We start from the raw sequence: 18,690 nt of genomic DNA, 5'->3' as shown, positions 1-18,690 counted from the left end.
TGAGGGCATCTGGAGGTCAAAACTGAGACCAGATTGTTTCAGTTGATATAAAATTAGCATTTTGTATCACCCCAAAGGCCCAGATTTCTCGTATCAGGGAATAGGTCTTCTTCACCCAGAACTGCGCCTCTTTCCTGGCCTCTCAAACCAGTGGTGATGTAAAGGTTTGGTGAGGTAGAGGACTAGAGGGAGAACAAGCAAGAAATCAGTAGCTTCAGCTGTTCATGCCACCAATATTTATTTAGTTTGTACTATGTGCAAAGCGTTGCCTCTACCTCAGTTTGTCATGACTGTCAAAAAAAATTCTTGCCAGTGTGAGTCTTCGATAATGTGAACAGATATATAAATAAACCGATGGAAAAGAAAGTTTGGATTCAGCTGATTTTGATTGCAGCCTTCCACGTGCCGGGTTTTGGAGACCCCGTCTCCCCAGCCCCAGCTGCCCGTCGCTTGAAAAACAGGACTGCCCTGGGGCTCATGTGTTTTCCCCACTAGAGCAAAAGACATGCACCAGGATCAGCAGACAGGGAAGCCTTGAAGTAAAGGGTTTGGGATAGTAGGCACAGGGGCCCTCCGAAGGTACCTCCCCCTCTTTGAGGTGCGCATTGTCTTTGAGCTGGGGGGTAGTGGTGCTAGGCTTCTCTGGGTTTCTGAGCCGCCTGTGGGTTTACCTTAGTGTAATCTGTGCCTCAAGGTGACAGCAAGAGTGTGTGTGTGCAAGTGAGCTGAACGGGGGTGGACAAGTGTTCCTGCCCCGGACTTGCGTGCACTGGGCCCAGACGCCTGCACAGGCGCAGGTGCATGTGTGTGTTGGGGGGATGCATGCAGATCTGAACATATGTCTGCATCCATGACTTTTCACATATGCAAGAGTGCGTGTACCCGCTGAATTATTATAAAATTACACTGACCCTTACAGAAAATCCATACTGGCCTCAGCCTTTCTCCCCCGACCTCTCGACCTCTGGGGGGCCTGAGGAGAGAGCTGACCCGGTCACTGCCTCCCCCTAGTCAATGAGTCTCTCTCCATTAGCATAAAACATGAATCTGCTGGCAGCTTGACAAATTATAACTAGCAGCCAGAGTTTTGCCAACTGGCTGGCTTGGGCGCTGTCTATTTATCATTGAAAATGGTAAATCATAAGAATCCAGATGACTTAATTATTCAAATCCACCCAGGACCCAGAGAAGCTGCAGTCCTGTCAATCTCAGCCCTGGGCTCAGACAGAGGGCAGGGGGAGAATGCTGTTAGCACGGGAGCCAGGAGAAGCAGTTTCCATCACCACCCTTCTCCTCTGCAAGGAGCAAGCAGGGGCTTTCTCTGCAGCCTGTTTCCCTCCGTGCCTCCCTGCCCACCTTCCCAGGCAGAAGCCTGGCCAATTGTTTTGTTTGCTGGCCCTCCTGAGGCTCTCCCTTCCCCACTCCCGCTGCCTGCCACCGTTCCCCAGGCTCACACGGTGTTCCTCGGCCCTCTTTGTGCGGATCTGTTAGCTTGCTCTCTATTTCTGTTTCAGTGCCTTCATTTTTATTTCTTCTCTTTCTCCTATTTTTACCATTTCTTCTTCTCTCTGCTCTTCCTACAGATGGACACTGACCCCTCCCCCCAAAACAGATGACCTCTCTGAAGGAGGTTTGCCTGCGCTTCTGGCCCCTTTGTTCCCATTGTCCCAAAGGTGCCCTGCACAGAATCCCCCACACACATGCTACACCCCTTCACACAGTGCTCCGGGTCCAGAAGGTCTGAATTCTCCCCACCTTGAAGCCACATGAAAGCACAAATGTCAATGGATAACCTTGGGTTTGCTCTGCCTTCACACCCCCCGTACATAAAACCTTCCTGTCCCTTTCTTCTGTGGATTTCCAAATACCATTGTGAACAACTTGGGAGGTAGCAGACTGGCTGTCAGAGATGTCCCTCAGCAGGAGGCAGGACTATGTCCCAAGAAGGCCCATCCTGGGGTTGTCACCTTGCACCTAGCTCGGAACCACATTGAGCCCTCCTAGCAGAGGGGTCTCACTCAGTGTGGGTTTCCTCAGAAAAAAAGAAGAAAGTCTGTTTACAGAACAAACCCTAGATTCAAAGGTCTACACATTGAGCTTCTGGGGTACTTTGATCCCTGGGTCCTTTTATCTTTGTGTCCCTCAGAATCCAGTTTAAATCTGTGCTACTGTTTCTTTCAGTTCTGAGCCCGAAGAGAAATGTATGCTCTTCTCAGACCTCCAGGGAGGGCGGGGCAGGTGGGTCCACACATTCTCCAATGCTGTGTTGCACTCACTCTAGAGGAGAAAATGGGCAGCAAGGAGGGTCGCCAGAGCCCCTCCCTTTGAATGATAACCTGGCTTACTCCTTTGAGGGTTTGTTCAGCCTGCGAGGGTCCCAGAGCCCTGTCCCCCAGATGCTGCTCAAAGCCCACTTCTGTGCCTGCAGGTGGCTGTCAGTTTGGTTCTAAGTAGCTATGTCACTCTGTGTGTGTGTGTGTGTGTGTGTGTGTGTGTGTGTGTGTGTGTGTCTGAACACTTTCAGGTATCCTCATGCTGGAACAACAAGTGACAATGTCCCCACCAACAGGACACCTGAGGAAACAGTTCTCTCACTCCCCGTAATTCCAAGGCCTCTACGTAATGAGCAACGTTGCTCTCAATAAAATGCTGGTCTTGTCATGTCATAAAATCTCTAAAGAAGGAGCTACTTGTTTCTGCTGCTGAAAGTAAGTTCTTCTTAGAGTCTAGCCTTCCCTCCCTTTCAGGCTGGAGTATTGGGTGGCCAGGAATCTTGGAAGGGGACACCCCCCTCCTCCAAGGGAACACATATGACATTATATGGGACTCCTCCACATCTGGGCTCATCCCCACTGCTAAACACTGCATCCTTCCCCTCATCTCCCTTCCTCTCCAACTTTCTGAACCAGGTTGATATTTGACAACAAGGGCAGTGGCCAGGGGTGAAGCAGGAGCTGAGAGGATCAAGATTCAAAAGCAGGCCAGCAGCTGGGCGGCAGGGAGATCAATAAGCGAGATAGATTGGAGACAGGTTTCTCCAGACTTCTTTTTTTTTTTTCTTTCTGCTGGCTCAGCGCCCCCGGCCCAGCTCCTAAAAGCAGGTGGGGGACAGAACCCAGCCCTGGCCTCTCTCTGCCCTTCTAACTCAAACAGGTTCCTAATCCCTGGGTAGAGGGTAAACAGCCTCCAAGCACGCCAGGATTAACCGCAGAAATGCTGCTAATGTATTTCGGGCACTTTCCCTGCCCCCACTTCCACACCGTGTTACTAATTAGCCCAACAGCCTGGGAGAAGCTTGGAGGGGAAGCTAAGAAAGCCTTTGTGCAGGCCCTGCAAGCCCAGGTCTGAGCTCTGGATAGTGTCTGTGGTGCTAAACCAGCTGAGGGTGGCAGAGCACTTCCCTCCCCCCTCCCCACTCCCTGACGCCTGAATCAGCTCAAAGGCAGACAGCATTTTTTTTCTTCTGCACCCTCCCTGAATCCCCGGTCTTCCCCTGGCTGTTCACAGCTGGGGGCCAGGTGGGAGACAAGAGGGAGAGTGAAATTGGCTCCGGAAATCAAACGACCCAATAAAAAATTAATTGTCTAATTAAAACCATGAGGAAGCCCCTTGCCAGAGTTTGGCTCAGAGTCGTCAGGGCTATAAAGGGTGGGAAAATGAGTCTCAGCTCCTAATAAATTCCTGATTTGCAGCTTGGTCTATCGGTGAAGAAGCACTAAGCGTTCTGCCTGGCTAGGCCTCCTGGAGGTCATACCATCCCTCCTTTGCCCCCCAGCTCAGGTGATCACACCTACCTCTCCCACCCTCCACCACACACATGGAACTCAAGTGCAGAGACAGGAGTCTCCAAACTAGACAGAGAAGTCACCGCTCAAGACAGGCAAGTATTCCTGAGACTGGCCCTCAGTCTCCCTGACCTGGTGCTCACCCTTCTCTTCCTGGTCTTCCCTCAGGAAAGGAAACGTCAGGAAACTTCTTCTACTGGATGATTCTTCATTTAGGTTAACTAATAATTGTTGGAAACAGGTTTGCTGTGTAGGTTCCTTTTGACCTCACCTCCTCCATTTTTGTGAAAAATACCTTTTAACATAATTGACGAGCCAGCATGTTCGTTTTTAGACCTTAGTGATGATTTCTGCAGGTGAATGACAGGAAGCGAGGATAAGACATGAATCTTCCCCTAAAAAAGGACTGTGTACACACTGTCCAGTTGACCAAATCCTCTTGAAGAATGAACACAGAGCTTGTCCAGGGAGAAATGCAGAGTTAGTCAACTCCCAAGTGTAAATGGAGATGTAAACTTTCACCATGGACAATTGTACCATTTCTTCACTTGGGTCTGCCCCATGCCTCTATTCTCTCCCTTCCTTAGCAAAAGCAAGCGCATTCTACATTGTCAGAAGCATTAATTCATAATAGCAGCAGGAAGAAGAAGAAATTGTTAGCATATAGCCGTCAACATCATAATGTTATTTTATTATATAGAATACAATATGGGCTATATATCTGTGGTGAGCTTCTTTAAACAAAAATGAGAGAGGAAACCAGGATTGTCCTTCAAAATAATATGTCATGTTAGGAGGACATACACTTATCCCCTATTTAACTCTATTGACTAAAACGTTTCCACAAAGTCTCCCTTAAAAATGGACTCGATATCCATTTTACAAAATAGTCAAGATACCCATTGTTAACTATGAATTATTTGTTTGACTGATTCACAAAAAGCAAAGGATGAAGATTTGTCACCAACAAGGACATTTAAAAACTGAGTCATAGACTCTGAAGACTATTCCAAAAGAGGAGCTACAAAACTTGTGTCATTGCAGGCTTGTGGAATAGGGGATCCCCCCCCAGGTGACTATGCAGAGGTAGTAGTGCTCGTTCAGATGCAGTGCTCTGAGGCCACATCTGGAGTGTATTATTTATCATTCCTGATGATCCTTCTTTCATTCATCTGGTTGTTATTTTTCATCCTAAACAGTGAACTGAGCTTTCCCTAAGAAGGAGAAAAAGGGAAGGAAACAAATTCCTGACCCCCCCCCCATTCTGGGTCAGGCTTCTATTTCAGATTTCAGCAAATTCTCATGCCTTTCTGCCTCCAAGAACCCCAAATCTAGAGACTGGAATGTAGAAACTGATTCTCATTTCCTCAGGTTAACTGCAAACCTACTAAGTGCCAGCTCTCCTGGGTGCCCAATCTGAGGATTTAAGGCAGAGTTCCTTCCCTGACAGATGGAATATGTCCTTTCTTTTTCCTGCTACCTAGTCTAAGTCTGCATACTGCTCCCTTGTCCTGTGGTTCCAGGACAACCCCACCTCTCATGAGGACTTGACTTTGGAGATCATTTTGTCCATCGCTCTGTCTCTGAGCACAGCCCCACTCGAATATTCCTGGTTCTCAGGTTGACCAGGTTGGGCTGATAAACAGAACCTGGCCCGAAAAAGGCTTGATGACAACCCACTGTCACACAACCTGTGGTGGGTGGGGGTGGGGGCTGCCACGCACACTGGATTCTATGTGAATGGCACCACCTAGAGTTGTGCTCTAGGTGTGCAGTGAATAGCCGTTCCCAGAACTGAGTGTTGCTGCCACCCTGCAGCCCAGAGATGCCTGGTGGTTTAGTCAGCCTCACACAGCATTCAAGGGTGAAAAAGCTAAGTTTTGACAACTAAAGCATCAACACTTCAGCACCCGAAAAAGGGCTCAAAGTGCATATCCTCCCCGCCTCCTCGTTGATGGCTGGGAGATCTAGGATCAGCGCACAGCTCACCAATCTTCTCTCCAACAACTTCAAAGGCAGCTCCCGCCCCAGGGAGGACCTTGGGGATGTGGAGCAAAGCTGATCTGACCTGAGCTTGGTGTCAGGTGATGTTGCTGGAGCGCAGGTCAGGCTAGGCCTAGAAATCGCAGTGAGACCTATGATCCCATCTGGCCTAGAGTATCGGGGGAGATGGGAGTGGGTAAGGGTGGGGTGGGCACAATCCTCAAAGTACAGGGTGGATGTTCACCATTGCCAGGACCCCTCCTGGACGCAAGGCTTGCCAGGCTCACACCTGGGCCCTCACCTGAGGGCAAAGTGACTGTAGCCTCCTCACCCTCTGCCAAGACTGCCAAGTCTATCCCAGCTGGATATTGTCCTTCATCCTCTGCCCAACCCTTTCCTTCTCTCCTTTCACTCTCTTTCATACTTCCCCCTCCCAAAGAGTCTTTCTGAATAAAACTCACTGGCCTCTGCCATTTCCACATCATCCCCCTCAAGACTTCTCTCGGCCTGTAGAGTCACTCATGCCTCCTGCGTCCTCTCCTCACCAAGACAGGGGCTCTTTCTTGGGCCTTATCCACCTCATCATGCCAGGACATCCCCAACTCAGCAGCTCCTGGATGCTCAGTCATCAGGGCCCCAGGCAAACCACAATCCATGACATCAAAGAGTGGCGCACCAGCTCTCAGGGGAGAGGGTCAGCCAGTCAGCAGCCCTGTTGAACTCCTTGACTGAACTCTTTCTTTGTGCTGCGGCCATGGGAAGGGTAGGGGTCAAAGAGTCTGGTCCCAAAGATCATACGTAGGGTCTCAGGTGACCAAAATAAATCCATCCCAAATTTTAAAACTAATAATAAACCTGACCATGAAGGTGAACCCTCTGGACAATACACTTTAGAGGTGGGAGAAAGTGCTGTCAACCACTGTCCTCCCAAAAGACTCCCAGATAAGGTCAGCTAGGAGTTGCCCTTGCAACCCCTCAGAGGCCTGCAGGCTGCTGAGAAATCATCATGTGGGTTGTCCTTTGTTCCCCGTGAAACGTTGGCCATGGGAGAATAAGCGCCAGCTGGGACGTGGAGCGGGGAGCATGGCTGAGCACCTACTCTCTACCAGGCACTGCGCCAGCACTAGGAACACAGGAAGAGTAAGGGAGTCCATGCCTTCAAAACGCTGGCAGTCTAGACAGGGGAAGAACCCATGAATAGATCTTTATAAAGCAGTGTAGGATGGACCAACACTGGAGATACACCCAGGCATCACAGAGCACCATGCACACCACAAACCTCTCTGGGGAAAGGGGAGAGAAGAGGGACAGGAAGGCATCCTAAAACGGCGATGGGGGTGGGGCTAACATAAACCGCAGTGAGTAAATGGTACCTCTTCTTCTCCCCATACATCTCCCAACTGAAGACCACCTTCCATCTCAAAAATGAACCACTGGCTTCTTAAACCAAGCTCACAGTGGGGTGTCAATATGCCAGCACTCTCTCTCACCCATTCCCCAGGTAGATTACTCAAATCTAAACTGGGATTCCAGCTGGCTCTGGGCACCTCCCGAACCCATCCAACACGCAGCCCATGCTGCCTGCTAGCACAATGGCCCATGGCTGTGCTTTCTGATTCCTAGACCTAGAAGAAGCCTAGGAAGCAGGGAGGGAAGAGTCTCCTAGAATTACATGCTATGTGGCCTTCCTCCTGCCTTTGGGGGAAGACACCCCTGCTTCCCCCTCATTCTCCATCCAGATAAGGCTCCTACCTCCCATTGCTGCAGCTGCTCCCTCCTCCCCACCTTGGAAGAACGTGCCCCTCCTTTCAGCTCGTCCTCCTCAGGGGTAAAATGGGAGGGAGGCAGCATATGGCCCCATTTTCCTTAGCCTAGGCAGGCTATTTTGGAAATGAGAAACCCCCTTTGCCCTTTCCTCCCCTCTGGGGAGCACCCGCCCTCCCCTCTCCACATTCCCCAGAAGTTCTCAGACTGAGATCCATCCTACGTGCAGTTATGTGGTGAAATCACTGCTTTCCTGCCCTGAGGCGCCAATGCTGGGAAGGGAGTCTACTCAAACCTTTGATGTAGGCACGTTTTAAAAGGCCCACCTGTCCCAGCTCTCCCCAGCCCCCAGCCTGAACTGCTGGAGCCCCTCATCACAGCTTTAAATCCCAGGCTAGCCCCCAACACAGCCAGGATCCAGTCACACACACCCTCTCCCGCTGGGGGTAATCAAAGCCAACCGGCTCACTCGGGGACATCTGTCTCTGTGAATAAGGAGCAATCCCAAACTTGAGGGGTTCAGTGACACTTAAAAGCTTCAAGCAGGAAGATCTGCAATTTCTCTTGGAGCAAGGCCTGTGGGGAGGGTTGCTCGGAAAGCCTCGTTTGATGTTGGGCTTTCATGGCTGTGGTTTGATCCAGATGTTCCCCACTTGTGAGATTTTCTCCTTGAGAGGAAGGGGCCCTTGGTTGTGAAGACATTTCCATCTGTGCACATTTGGATCTGGCCAGGAGGGAGGGGGTCCTTTTCTAGCTGATACCATACTCTGCTCTTGCCAACCCCGCCCTTTCCCCCAGGATCACATTCTTTCCTTCACATTCAAAGAAGAGAAGAGGGCAGTCCCAGCACCTGGTAGCTTTGCTGCATCACCATCCAGAAATGGCTCTTACTCTGTTTTCCTGACACCATCACATGGAGCCGGAGTCGGTTCCCCAAGATAGTTCCCAGATCATGAGAAGAATAGGAGAGGGAGTTCAAGAAACAGATTTCTGGCCAAAGAACAATCACCTGAGAAAGTGTGAATGGGACACAATGAGAGTGAATGAGTCAGGGCTCTTAAAAGAGAAAGTGGCTCTCCCTCTTCTGGGTCAGTCCTGCAAAGGTCAAAGTCAACCTTTCCAGACTGACCCCCTCTGAGCCCTCAGAGGTGGAAAGGTCAAGGTCACCCCTCCTCAAATGTTTCACTGAAACCTGGAAATCTTTCCTTCAACCTTAAGAGCCTTCAGAAGTTCCTACTGTCCAGCCTCAGGCACTGCTTGCTGTAGCAAGAGGTGGCTTCCCCAGGGGAAATACACCAGCCACACTCAGTGGTCCTCTAAGGCCCCTCGGCACCCTTCAATACACTTCTGCCTCAGGAAATCAGGAGAAGGGCCGTCAACTTTACCAAAATTCAGGTTGCTCGTGGAGATGCGCCGGTGACCATAAAAAAACCCTTGGACTCTTGCCTGCGTTGTGGAGGTCACGGCCAAATTTGGACACATGGATATATTGAGTGATACAGGACAGACAGACAAAATAAACTTCAAACGTGCTGGACAAAGGTGCCAACCCACAAGTAGATCCTAAAGGACTTGTATCAGCCACAAGTTTGGGTAAGTGGACTTTTTTTTTTTTTTTTTTAATTTGGGGGCAGGGCTGTGTAAGAAGAGAAGTCTGGGAGGCTTCTTGCAGGAAGAGGAGTTTCAAAGGGGACAAAATAGGGTAGGAGCCACTGAGTGCAGTAGGCTGGGGAAAACCATGAGGTACAGACCAATGGGAGAAGAGAGCACTGGTTCCCCATTGGACTAGAGAGCGGGGAGGGGTGGAGTGAGAGGAAGCAGGGAGATGCGAAAAGCTCCACCAGCTGTCCCACCTGGAGCATTTGAGCAGCTGTGCCCCCCGCTTCCCTCGCTCTATGCAACATTGGAAAAAATGCACGTTTTGGGGATCAGCTTTTCCTCTGGAGATCCTGAGGGTCAGTTCTCAGGACTCTTCTTCCTCTTAGACTGTGATCCAGTCAAGCACAGATGGGTAGTCACCATAGTGATGGGGGCAGGTGGCAGTGGATCTCCCTGGCTTGCATTTTTTCTTATTTCCCCATGCCCTCTCTCTCTTAGGCAATAATTTCTAATTTTGCTTGGCCTTATATACCCCTATGTGTCTAGCTCAGAGAGCCAAGAAGCACTCCATCACTCTTAAACTGGGCTATGCCACCTGTGGGTCCCTTCCCTCCCACAGGTATATTCATGCAACTGGGACAGGTGGTTAGCTTGCCCATGCCCCCCCTCCAGCCCGTCCCCTTCACCCTACCCTTCTCATCTTTCAGACTAGAATTAGAGACTTCACTCCAACATGGGGGCGGGAGGAGCATGGTCAAGGATCCTCCCAGCTGGATGGCAGCTGGAAGAGCCCAGCCTGTTCTGTGCACTCACAGTGGCTCCCTGGAGGGGACCAATGTCAAAAAGGAAAAGGTGCTGGGAAATCATGTGGGAAGTGGGGACACTGAGGGGAGGGCCGGGACTCACACAGTGGGACTCTCTACCTGGTCTTGTCTGTTCTGGAGGGCGGGCCTTGGGGAGGGACTGGCAGTTGTAGGGTACCACCTCCCTCTCCTCTGCACCTCCCCCCCCCCCCCCGCTTGCCATTACTATGGAATCCAAGTGAGGACATGCCTGCCACAACATGCTGCCCTCATCCCTCCCTGTGACTCCACTTCCACCACCCTAAACCCTTAAACTCATGCCCAAATCATCCCTTTGCAGGATAACTACCATCCAGCCCAAACTCTGCTCCAAAGACAAACTTGTTCCGCAACTAGCGCTGTGGATGGAGGAACTGAGATGGGACGAGAAACTGCCCCTGCCTCCTCTCCTGAGGGGCTAGCAGAGTCCCAGCTTTTTCCCAGAATGACTACTCCCAAGCTGACATGAAAACATGAGAGGGAAAGAGACATCATGCATAAAGCTGGGGCTGGGGCCGGGGCCGCAATGCCCCCACCCTACTTATGAGTGCATGAGAGCTTCCCCAGATGTAATGGTTCTGCTTCGGTGCCATGGAAGACCCTCCCAGCACCTCCTCCTCGTCCTCCTCCTCCTCGTCCTCCTCCTCAACCCCATTATTGCTAAGACACGGTCGTTTGGGAAAGTTCAACCCCCAGGTCTGTGTTAAGAAGTTTGGGTGAGAGAGCAGAAGTGAGAAACTCTCCTTAGTGTTTCCTGCAAGCTTGCCAGGCCAGAGGTGCCATGATCTGAGTCCTGCGTCAGACCCACTGCACCATCCCACTGAAAACTTCCCTGGGAGGTATGAGAGGTTACTGGGCTCATTGGAACTGATAAATAAGATCATAGCCAGCAAGCTATCAACATGGAGCACCCATGATGTACTAGTCTGGACTCTGTTGAGGGAGACCTAAAGAAGGGCCGTTTTACTGGTCTTGACCTCCATACACCACACTAACCCTTAGAGGAACATATTACAAATCCTGGAGACTCTTGTGCCTGCACAGAACCCCATAATCCTACCCTCTTCTACGTCCAGACACGTGATCATATGTGAATCTCAGCACCAGCTAGACAGAAGAAAGAACTTCCCTGAGTGTGGGTTGTCAATGATGTACAGAGAAATCACCAGAAGGCCTCTTTTCTGGGAAAGCAGAGAACCAGAAGAGTTCCCATCTTGCTGTGCCAGGGGCGAGGTAAGACTCCTGTCTGCAGGCCGATGGGTGGCAGAGATAACCCCTCAAGATCCTTCCCAAAATAAGGCAGAGCACTGGAGGTTATAGTAGAGGGGCATGAGAAGGAGAGGACACTCAGAGGGACTGACAGACTGATGGAGGTGGTGGAGGACCAGGGTGGGGGGGAGCAGGGGAGGAGAGATGAATGGTCCCAGCTGGACTGATGGACGATGCCGGGATGGATGGATGGCGGTTGAGGTTTGTTTACTGGCAGCCCCCAGCCCGCCACCGCCAAGGGAGAGGAATGGCGGCTGGCACATCAGAGGGCTCTTAGGGAGGCTCATGGAGATGATTTAGATGGGAATGAATCAGCTCCATATGGATTAAGTGTCCCTGCAAATCCCAGGATCTTACAGATGAGGGGACGGGGCAAGGGCACTGAAGGGAGGGGTGGGCGGGGAGCAGTGTAGGGCTGGCGCAGAGAGACAGGCCTGCGGCCAGTCAGAGGGCATGGGTGCCCCAGCCTGGCATGGGCACCACCCAAACCCTGGGCCCGTTCAGAGCACTGTCTCTTTGGCTTGACACCAGGTTTTAGGAAAACATCCTGTTGGAGCGTCTTTTCTAGGTGGGTTTCTGTCTGTCTCCCCCTGCTCCTGTCTCTCTTTTCTGAGTCTTCCTGTGTCTTTCCATCTTCATTTTTCTGCCCCTCTCCTCCTGTCTCCACTGCTGCTGTCTCTCCCCTCCCGCCTCTCTGTCCCCCTGCTGCTCTGTCTCTCTCACTAGAGATACGAAGTTCCTGCTCCCTCCAGCCCTTAGCACTGCCCTCCCTCTGGCTGCATGCACAGTGCCTGTTCTCTACCATGCCCTCAGGTTTGCCGTTGTTTGGAGAACCAGGAAGATGGTCTAAAAAGTGATTTTTTTTTGGCTACAGAAAGTTTTCTCTCTGTCTCTCCTCCCACCCTGCCTGCAGCCCTCCTTTCACCTGAGCTCTGCCGACTAGGGCAGGTTGAGGAGACCACGCATTCCCAGGCCACCTGCTGGCTGTGGGGCTATTGGAGGCACTATCTCCCCACCACCCCCCCATGCCCTGTGTCGGGGGCCCTGGAGCTGACTGTGGTTATGAAGCCGGCTGCCATGTGGATGACCTGGATCAGAGCACGGGGTAGTCATATATGACAATCGGCTGAAATATCACAGCCGCTCTCTCCCCCCCACCCCCACTGGTGATCTATGGGCTTCGTGCCCTGTAAAAATTATTTATCGGGGCCTCAGAGTGTCCTGATTTAGTGCTGCTGCCTCTGGGGCCGTGGGGCCTGCCTGTCCGCTGGAGCCTAAGCGTTAAACGACGCTAAAAAGTTAAACGGCCAACGTTGGGGGCTCACTCAAGGAGGCACCATAAAGCTGTCGGAGACGCTTAAATCAGGAGCGAGGATTCCCCAGGACATCTTCTCACCATATGCCACAAGCCAAGAAGGCTCTCCTCACCCCTCTGCACCCACCAAACCCAGCAGCCCACAGGGGCCAGGGGCCAGGCGGGCTGGGGTCTGAGACAGAGAGGCAGAAGAAAGCAAGCATGACCTCCTCTGCACAGCTCCATCGCTGGGGAGGACCCAAGAGTGTAAGAGGCCACGCTGTCTAGCCCTCTGCCTCTGGCCAGCGGTTTCCTCATTTGGATCGTTTTTAAAAACTTCCAGCAGAAGGCAATGTGGCAGTCTCCTCCAGCAGCCCGTGTGGGGCAGTGCTTTCCTGGTGTCTCACTTCAATCCATGTTTCTGTGGATCCAATCCACTGGAACAGTGTCTTCCTGCTCAGGTTTGCAGAGGGTTTCCTCTCCAAGCCAGCCCGTGACTTCTTGTCTCCTCCCCACCCACATGCATAGCTCTCTGAAGAACAGAGTCCACCCTTGGATCATTATCCTCTGCCAGGGCACCTCTGGATGGCAGCATGACACTCAAGCTTCACACACTTTCCCCAGCTGAACGCCAGTCCATGCTGCCACCGCCCGGCCATGTGCAAGAGGGAGGTGGGCTCCACAGGCTGTCCATCACGCCTTCTTTCAGCAGCAGTAAAACTCGCCTCTTAAAACCTCCGCTTGGGTCCCTAATATTTGCCTGGCTATATATCTCCGTTGATATATGGACAGAAATTGCTCGTAAACGGCTATAAAACCTCTTAGTTGGGCTGGGGAGGAGGCGCGTGAGGATGGGCATGGCCCAGGCTGCAGGAGGATAAGAAGCAGAGCCACTCCACTGAGCACCCCAAACTCAACCCAGACCCCAGGGGCAGGGAGCGGGGTGTGGGACCCTGGGGGAAGGATGGAGGAAGGAGAACCAGGGGAAGGTCTTCGAGCCCTTCACGTGGTATTATGGGGCTATTTCACCTGGCTGCCCCAGTGATGTGCTGTGTGGTCTTGGGCAAGTCACTCAGGAGCTCTGCACCATGGTTCCCATCACTAGTGAAAATAATGACACCTACCCAGTCTCCCTCATTAAGCTATCATGAGGATCAAAGGAGGAAAGGCAGAGAGAATTAATCAGTGTTTTGTAAATGAAAGAAGTTGCACATATTGGGCACTGCCTCCAGATGGGCATGGCATCTTTTACCTAATCGTCTCTAATTCTGACAACATGTAGATATTACTATCATGTACATATTACTGTCTCCATGCTACAGACACAAAACCTAAGGTTCAGAGCAGTGCACATGGGTGTCAGTGCCAAGGACTGATTCCAGAGCTGGTGCCTTTCCACACGTCAAAATGAAATCCTGCAACAAGAGGGATAACAGGTAAGATCCTAGGGGAACTTCCATCGAAGATGTGGAGGATGCTAGGACAGATGGCTTCTGTCCTGGATCCCTCCCTTGCCCCAGAGCACAGGCCTTTCCCCCTTGGATACTTCTGTTTCAGCTCTTAAATGGCCCGAGAGTCAAGGGGTTCCCTCAGCATATTCCCAGTATATTCCCAGTCATTATATCCAATTACCCAGAGAAATAGCTCCCAAAGTGGAAGGGGGAAACCTGGGGATTCGTGGGAAATCAGTCCCTCCATCCAGTAGACCGGGAGACAACAGATCTTAGGTGGGCCAGGGGAGGAGTGGCCTTTTCAGGGACAGGTCAGCAGGTATAGGCTAAAACAGCCACAGTCCCTGGGTCCCTGGTGCAACCCTGCCACAGGCCCCAGCCCCTGGCTATCCCTCTGGTTACCCCCTCCTTCTAGCCCCTGGATGCCTCTTCCCACCATGACCCCCAGCCCTCCTCTTCTCCCCACCCTGTGTCCACTCTGGTTACTCCATACTCTCCCTCTCCTCCAATCTCCCCCTGGACCCCCTCCCAATTATTCCACTCTTTCCTCCCCTACAATGTCTCTCCAGTTCCTGGCAGGCCTTCCCTCCACCATGAATCCTAGTTCTCTTCTTCCTCTCTCCCCAAGTCGCTCCAACCTTTGGTCCCCTTTGGTTGCCCACCCTTTCCTTTGCCCCTGGTGTCTGGACACCACTTCCTTCCACGATCCCCCAGCCCCTACATTTCCCCTAGTGTCCCTCTAGTCTCTTCTAACCTGCCATCCAATACCCTTAGCCTCTGTCCTGCCTTTTGTCCCCTTCTCGTGACAAACCAGGACAAACAGTAGGAAGACCACCCTTAGGCCCCACACCTCCCCTTCTCTGGTGGTTCCCACCCCCAACCCCACTTTTCTTTAAGTTTCCAAATCAACCTTCCTCCAATAATAATGATAAAGCAGGAAGCCGGGCCGGAGGACAGTGCAGATTTTTCTTCTTGACACGGAGTTTCCGATTAAAGGCAAAGGGACATAAATCCTCCCACGTAATTGCTGTGCTCCAGCTTGGAGCCACTCGAGAGGGAGGCTCCCACCTCCTCTGCCCCTGCCCCTGGGAACCCCACCCCCAGCGTGAGCAGAGCTGGGTCCCCAGAGCCTGGGCTGGGCTGGAAAGGGGGAGGGCACGGCTGTGGGGAGCAGATGGCATCACCCTGAGCTGGGCTGCCTGCATCTGCCTTGGCGGAGATCCCAGCGCTGATGGACTGTAACCCATGGTCCACCTCAAAGCACCTTTCCCCGGCCCCAGGAAACCCCTCAACCCCTCATGTTGAGAGCATGCTTTAGAAGCTTTGGCAAAGCTTCTCAGCATTCATTGTCTCATTTGATTCTTTTAAGGAGATTGAAATGTATTAAACAAATACCAGATGAAGGATGCAGCTCTGAGTGATCAGCCAATGCAACTCCCCTTGTTTTACAGATAGGGAAACTGAGGCCTGTAGAAAGGATTGGCTAGAAGCAGACCTGGGGCTGAAATGCTGTCTAAGCCCCATCAGAACTTTCCTTCTCACAAACCAGGGAGAGACAGATACTGTTTTCTTTACTCTATTAAATCATGGGCCCAAATAGCCTCCCCCCAAGTGGTTTTCTCACCTGTTAGAAAAAGTTTTTGAAAAATCAAAAATGCTTGATCACCCGTCCCCTAAGATTAAAAGAAGACAACTAGAAGCGTGTGTGAATTGCTCAAGGTCGAGGGTTGAGGGCAGAGCCTGGAGTCCCTTTGCTTCCTGACTCCACATTTCATTCTCCTTACAATTTTACACCAGAGAGTCTAACTTCTGGTGACTGCAGGTTGAACTCAGAGCCCTTGTCCCCTGTAGAGCGCATCTCAGGCGAGGGGGCCTCCAGCTGGGGTGAGTAGAAGTGAAGTCACATGCTTATTCTGCTTACCCATCTCTGAATAAAACAGGACCCAACTGATTCAGGGAGGGTCTTCCAAGGTCTAACCTCTACGTTTCCTGTTGGATTGAGCTCCTCAGACATCCTGACAAAGTGGCAGGTAACTGGGTCCCTCTACTGGACCTGGACGGACATCCTCCATGCTTCCACCAACCCGTATCCAGCCCTGTGCACCCGCCTTTACCTTGATCACAGTGAAACTAAGTGAGGAGCAAGGCCAGGGAGGGTTTTGAAGTCTTTGATAAGAATGTCCTGTCCAGCCAAGAAAGAAAACAACATGGTGGAGGCAATAAGGCCAGCTCAGAAGGCTCTGGTGCTCCTGCAGGGAACCAGGTTGAGGTTTCTGTGCCATGTTGGGTGAAATGTAGCACTTCCTAGGCCAGGTAGTTCTGACTGTTACCACAGGGCTTGGGGTTGTAATTGTAGGTTCTGGATGCCGACATAGGGTTTGGGGATTACTGTGGAGTTGCCCTGGGGATTATGGCAGGGTGTTCTGGGCTTTATGGTAGGGTTTCTCTGGAATTTCTTTAGGGTCAGTCTAAAAGGACACAAGCCTGTGCTTCAGCTTGGACCCAGAATGGGGAGGGAACTAAGGTGTAAAAGAAAGCCAGGGTATCAGGGGAGGACAGAGGTGACCCAGGTTCCCAGAAGAGGGGAATAATCTGACGTTACAGGCCAGCAAGGCCCTGCTCCACCCCACTGTGGTGTTCAGGTCCCAAACCCTGGTTCCAGTGGCATTTACTGACAGTGAGGTGTTGGGAGTGTCAGAGGACCCTTGCTCCCCAGGGAATGACTGAAGGCCAGATACTGTGCAGGCCCCTGGCTTTCTGTAGGGAGGAAGGGCTGGGGAGAAGGGCCTAGGCAGCAGTATAGTACTCCTGGGTTCCCAAGGACAACTAGGCTCTGAGCACCCACCTCAATCTTAGAGTCCTGCCTGGGTGTTGCTGAGGCAGGGAAGAATCTGGAGAAAAAATGTATAGACCCTTCTCCTGTCATCTTCCAGGGAGGACAGACCCTCATCTTGGACCCAGGCAAACAAATGGAGGATTGTTCTTGCAGCTGAATCAGGGAACACTTTCTGAGAGATGGAAGTATGGAGCAAGGACTGGCCAAAGAGGTGGGGGGTCCCAAGCAGGAACAGGTTGAGAGCCATTTCAGAAGTGAGCATGGATGAGAGTGAATTCTAGCCCCAGAGACTTTGGGTAGGGAGAGAAAAGTCATTCACACTTGCATCCATCATTCACTCAGCAAACATTTACAAAGGCAGCAATGTATCAGGCACAGCACCAGGAGACACAGAGATGAATTAAAGAGGCAGGGACAGCAACTGAAGACGTTCCCAGAAACTTCGTTCCTCCTCCAAAATGCGCAGAGCTATCCAACTCTCCACTTGCTAAGCTTCTACCTCCATGCCTCTCCAACCCAAAGGAAGTCCATTACCTGTAACTCTAGCTTCCTTCTTCCCCACGGTTCCACCCCAGCTCCAGTCCCACCCTAGTCCCTAACACTCAAATGTGTCCTGCTCTTTCCCTCTGGGCAGACTTTGGAGCACCTTCTGGGCCACAGCCACAGCAGAAGGAATTGGGACTAGACACTCTGAGCATCTTCCCAGTATCAGGGAGGAAGAGTGCTGAAGAGTTGAGCAGAAGGCTGAGGAAGAGATGTGAGTGGATGAGTCTAGGCGAAGATCCTCAGCCTGACTTTGTATCATGCTGGGAGAGGCATCATTCATTCCCCAGGATGGAGAGGGGGCAGGGAGAGGGGAATGAAAAACTCCCACAGCCTATTAACCTACTTTTGCAACTTCATTAAAACAGTCTCCGACATGTCGCCATAAATTGTCTTCTGAGAAGGAAGCCAGATCCAACATCCAGCTCTAGCACTGAAGCCCCTAAGAGGCTGGAATAGCCAGGATGGAAGGGACAAGTATTGTGGGCTGGGCGGTGGCAGGTTCTCTGAGTGGCTTTGCAGGAGGGGCCAGTCCAGCTACTATATTACAGGAGCTCTTCCTAGGTGGGCAGCCAATGGGTGAGGAGAAAGGAGGGGATTTTATATAATATCGTACAGTTGTTCCCTAACAATCTTCAAAGCTTTCTGAAGCCTCTCAAGGTGTGCCTTGAGCAATATGCCTCACAGCCCCAAGTACCACAGACTCCAGCAGCCCCCAGACAGCCTGAGGCTAGACAGGAAGCCTGGCCAGGGGGAGGAACATTGGCCCTTAGGTCAGTGGGTCTGGGGACCCAATCACCAGGTAAGTGGCCTGGATCCACTATTTATGTGAGTAGTGACTGAGGGCCCAGGCCCTGAAGAAGGCCTGCTAAGGTTCAAATTCCATCTTTGCCATTGAAGGACCTCAGCCAAGTTATTTAACTTCTCTGTGCTTTAGGGTACTCATGGGAATAATAATACCTCAAAGTTATGGAATCTTACATGGGGTGACCCATGGAAAATGCATAGGACTTAGAACCTGGCACATCCTAGGGGTCAATAGACATGGGCTATTGTCATCATTATGTTCTTATTTATCTAAGGTTTCACAGGCCCGAAAAGGATGCTGGAGTTCATGGAATCTGATCATCTAATTTTATAAATGACAAAACTGAGGCCCAGAGAGGGGAAATGACTTGGATCAAAATTGGGGCCCAGATTTCCTTCCACCCAGTCCGAGGATTTTCCCCAACACATTCCCTCTGGGCCTCAGTTTCTGCATTTGCACACTTAAAGGACTAGAGTAGGTCAGGGGTTTCCTTCTCCACCACTGCCGCCGCCGCCG

Source organism: Pteronotus mesoamericanus, unplaced genomic scaffold (genome assembly GCF_021234165.1).
Source record: "Pteronotus mesoamericanus isolate MK-2021 breed Mesoamerican mustached bat unplaced genomic scaffold, CSHL_Meso_final scaffold_21, whole genome shotgun sequence".
Classification (NCBI taxonomy): Eukaryota; Metazoa; Chordata; class Mammalia; order Chiroptera; family Mormoopidae; genus Pteronotus; species Pteronotus mesoamericanus.
The sequence above is the reverse complement of the archived record's forward strand: the minus strand, read 5'-3'. Positions refer to the sequence as shown.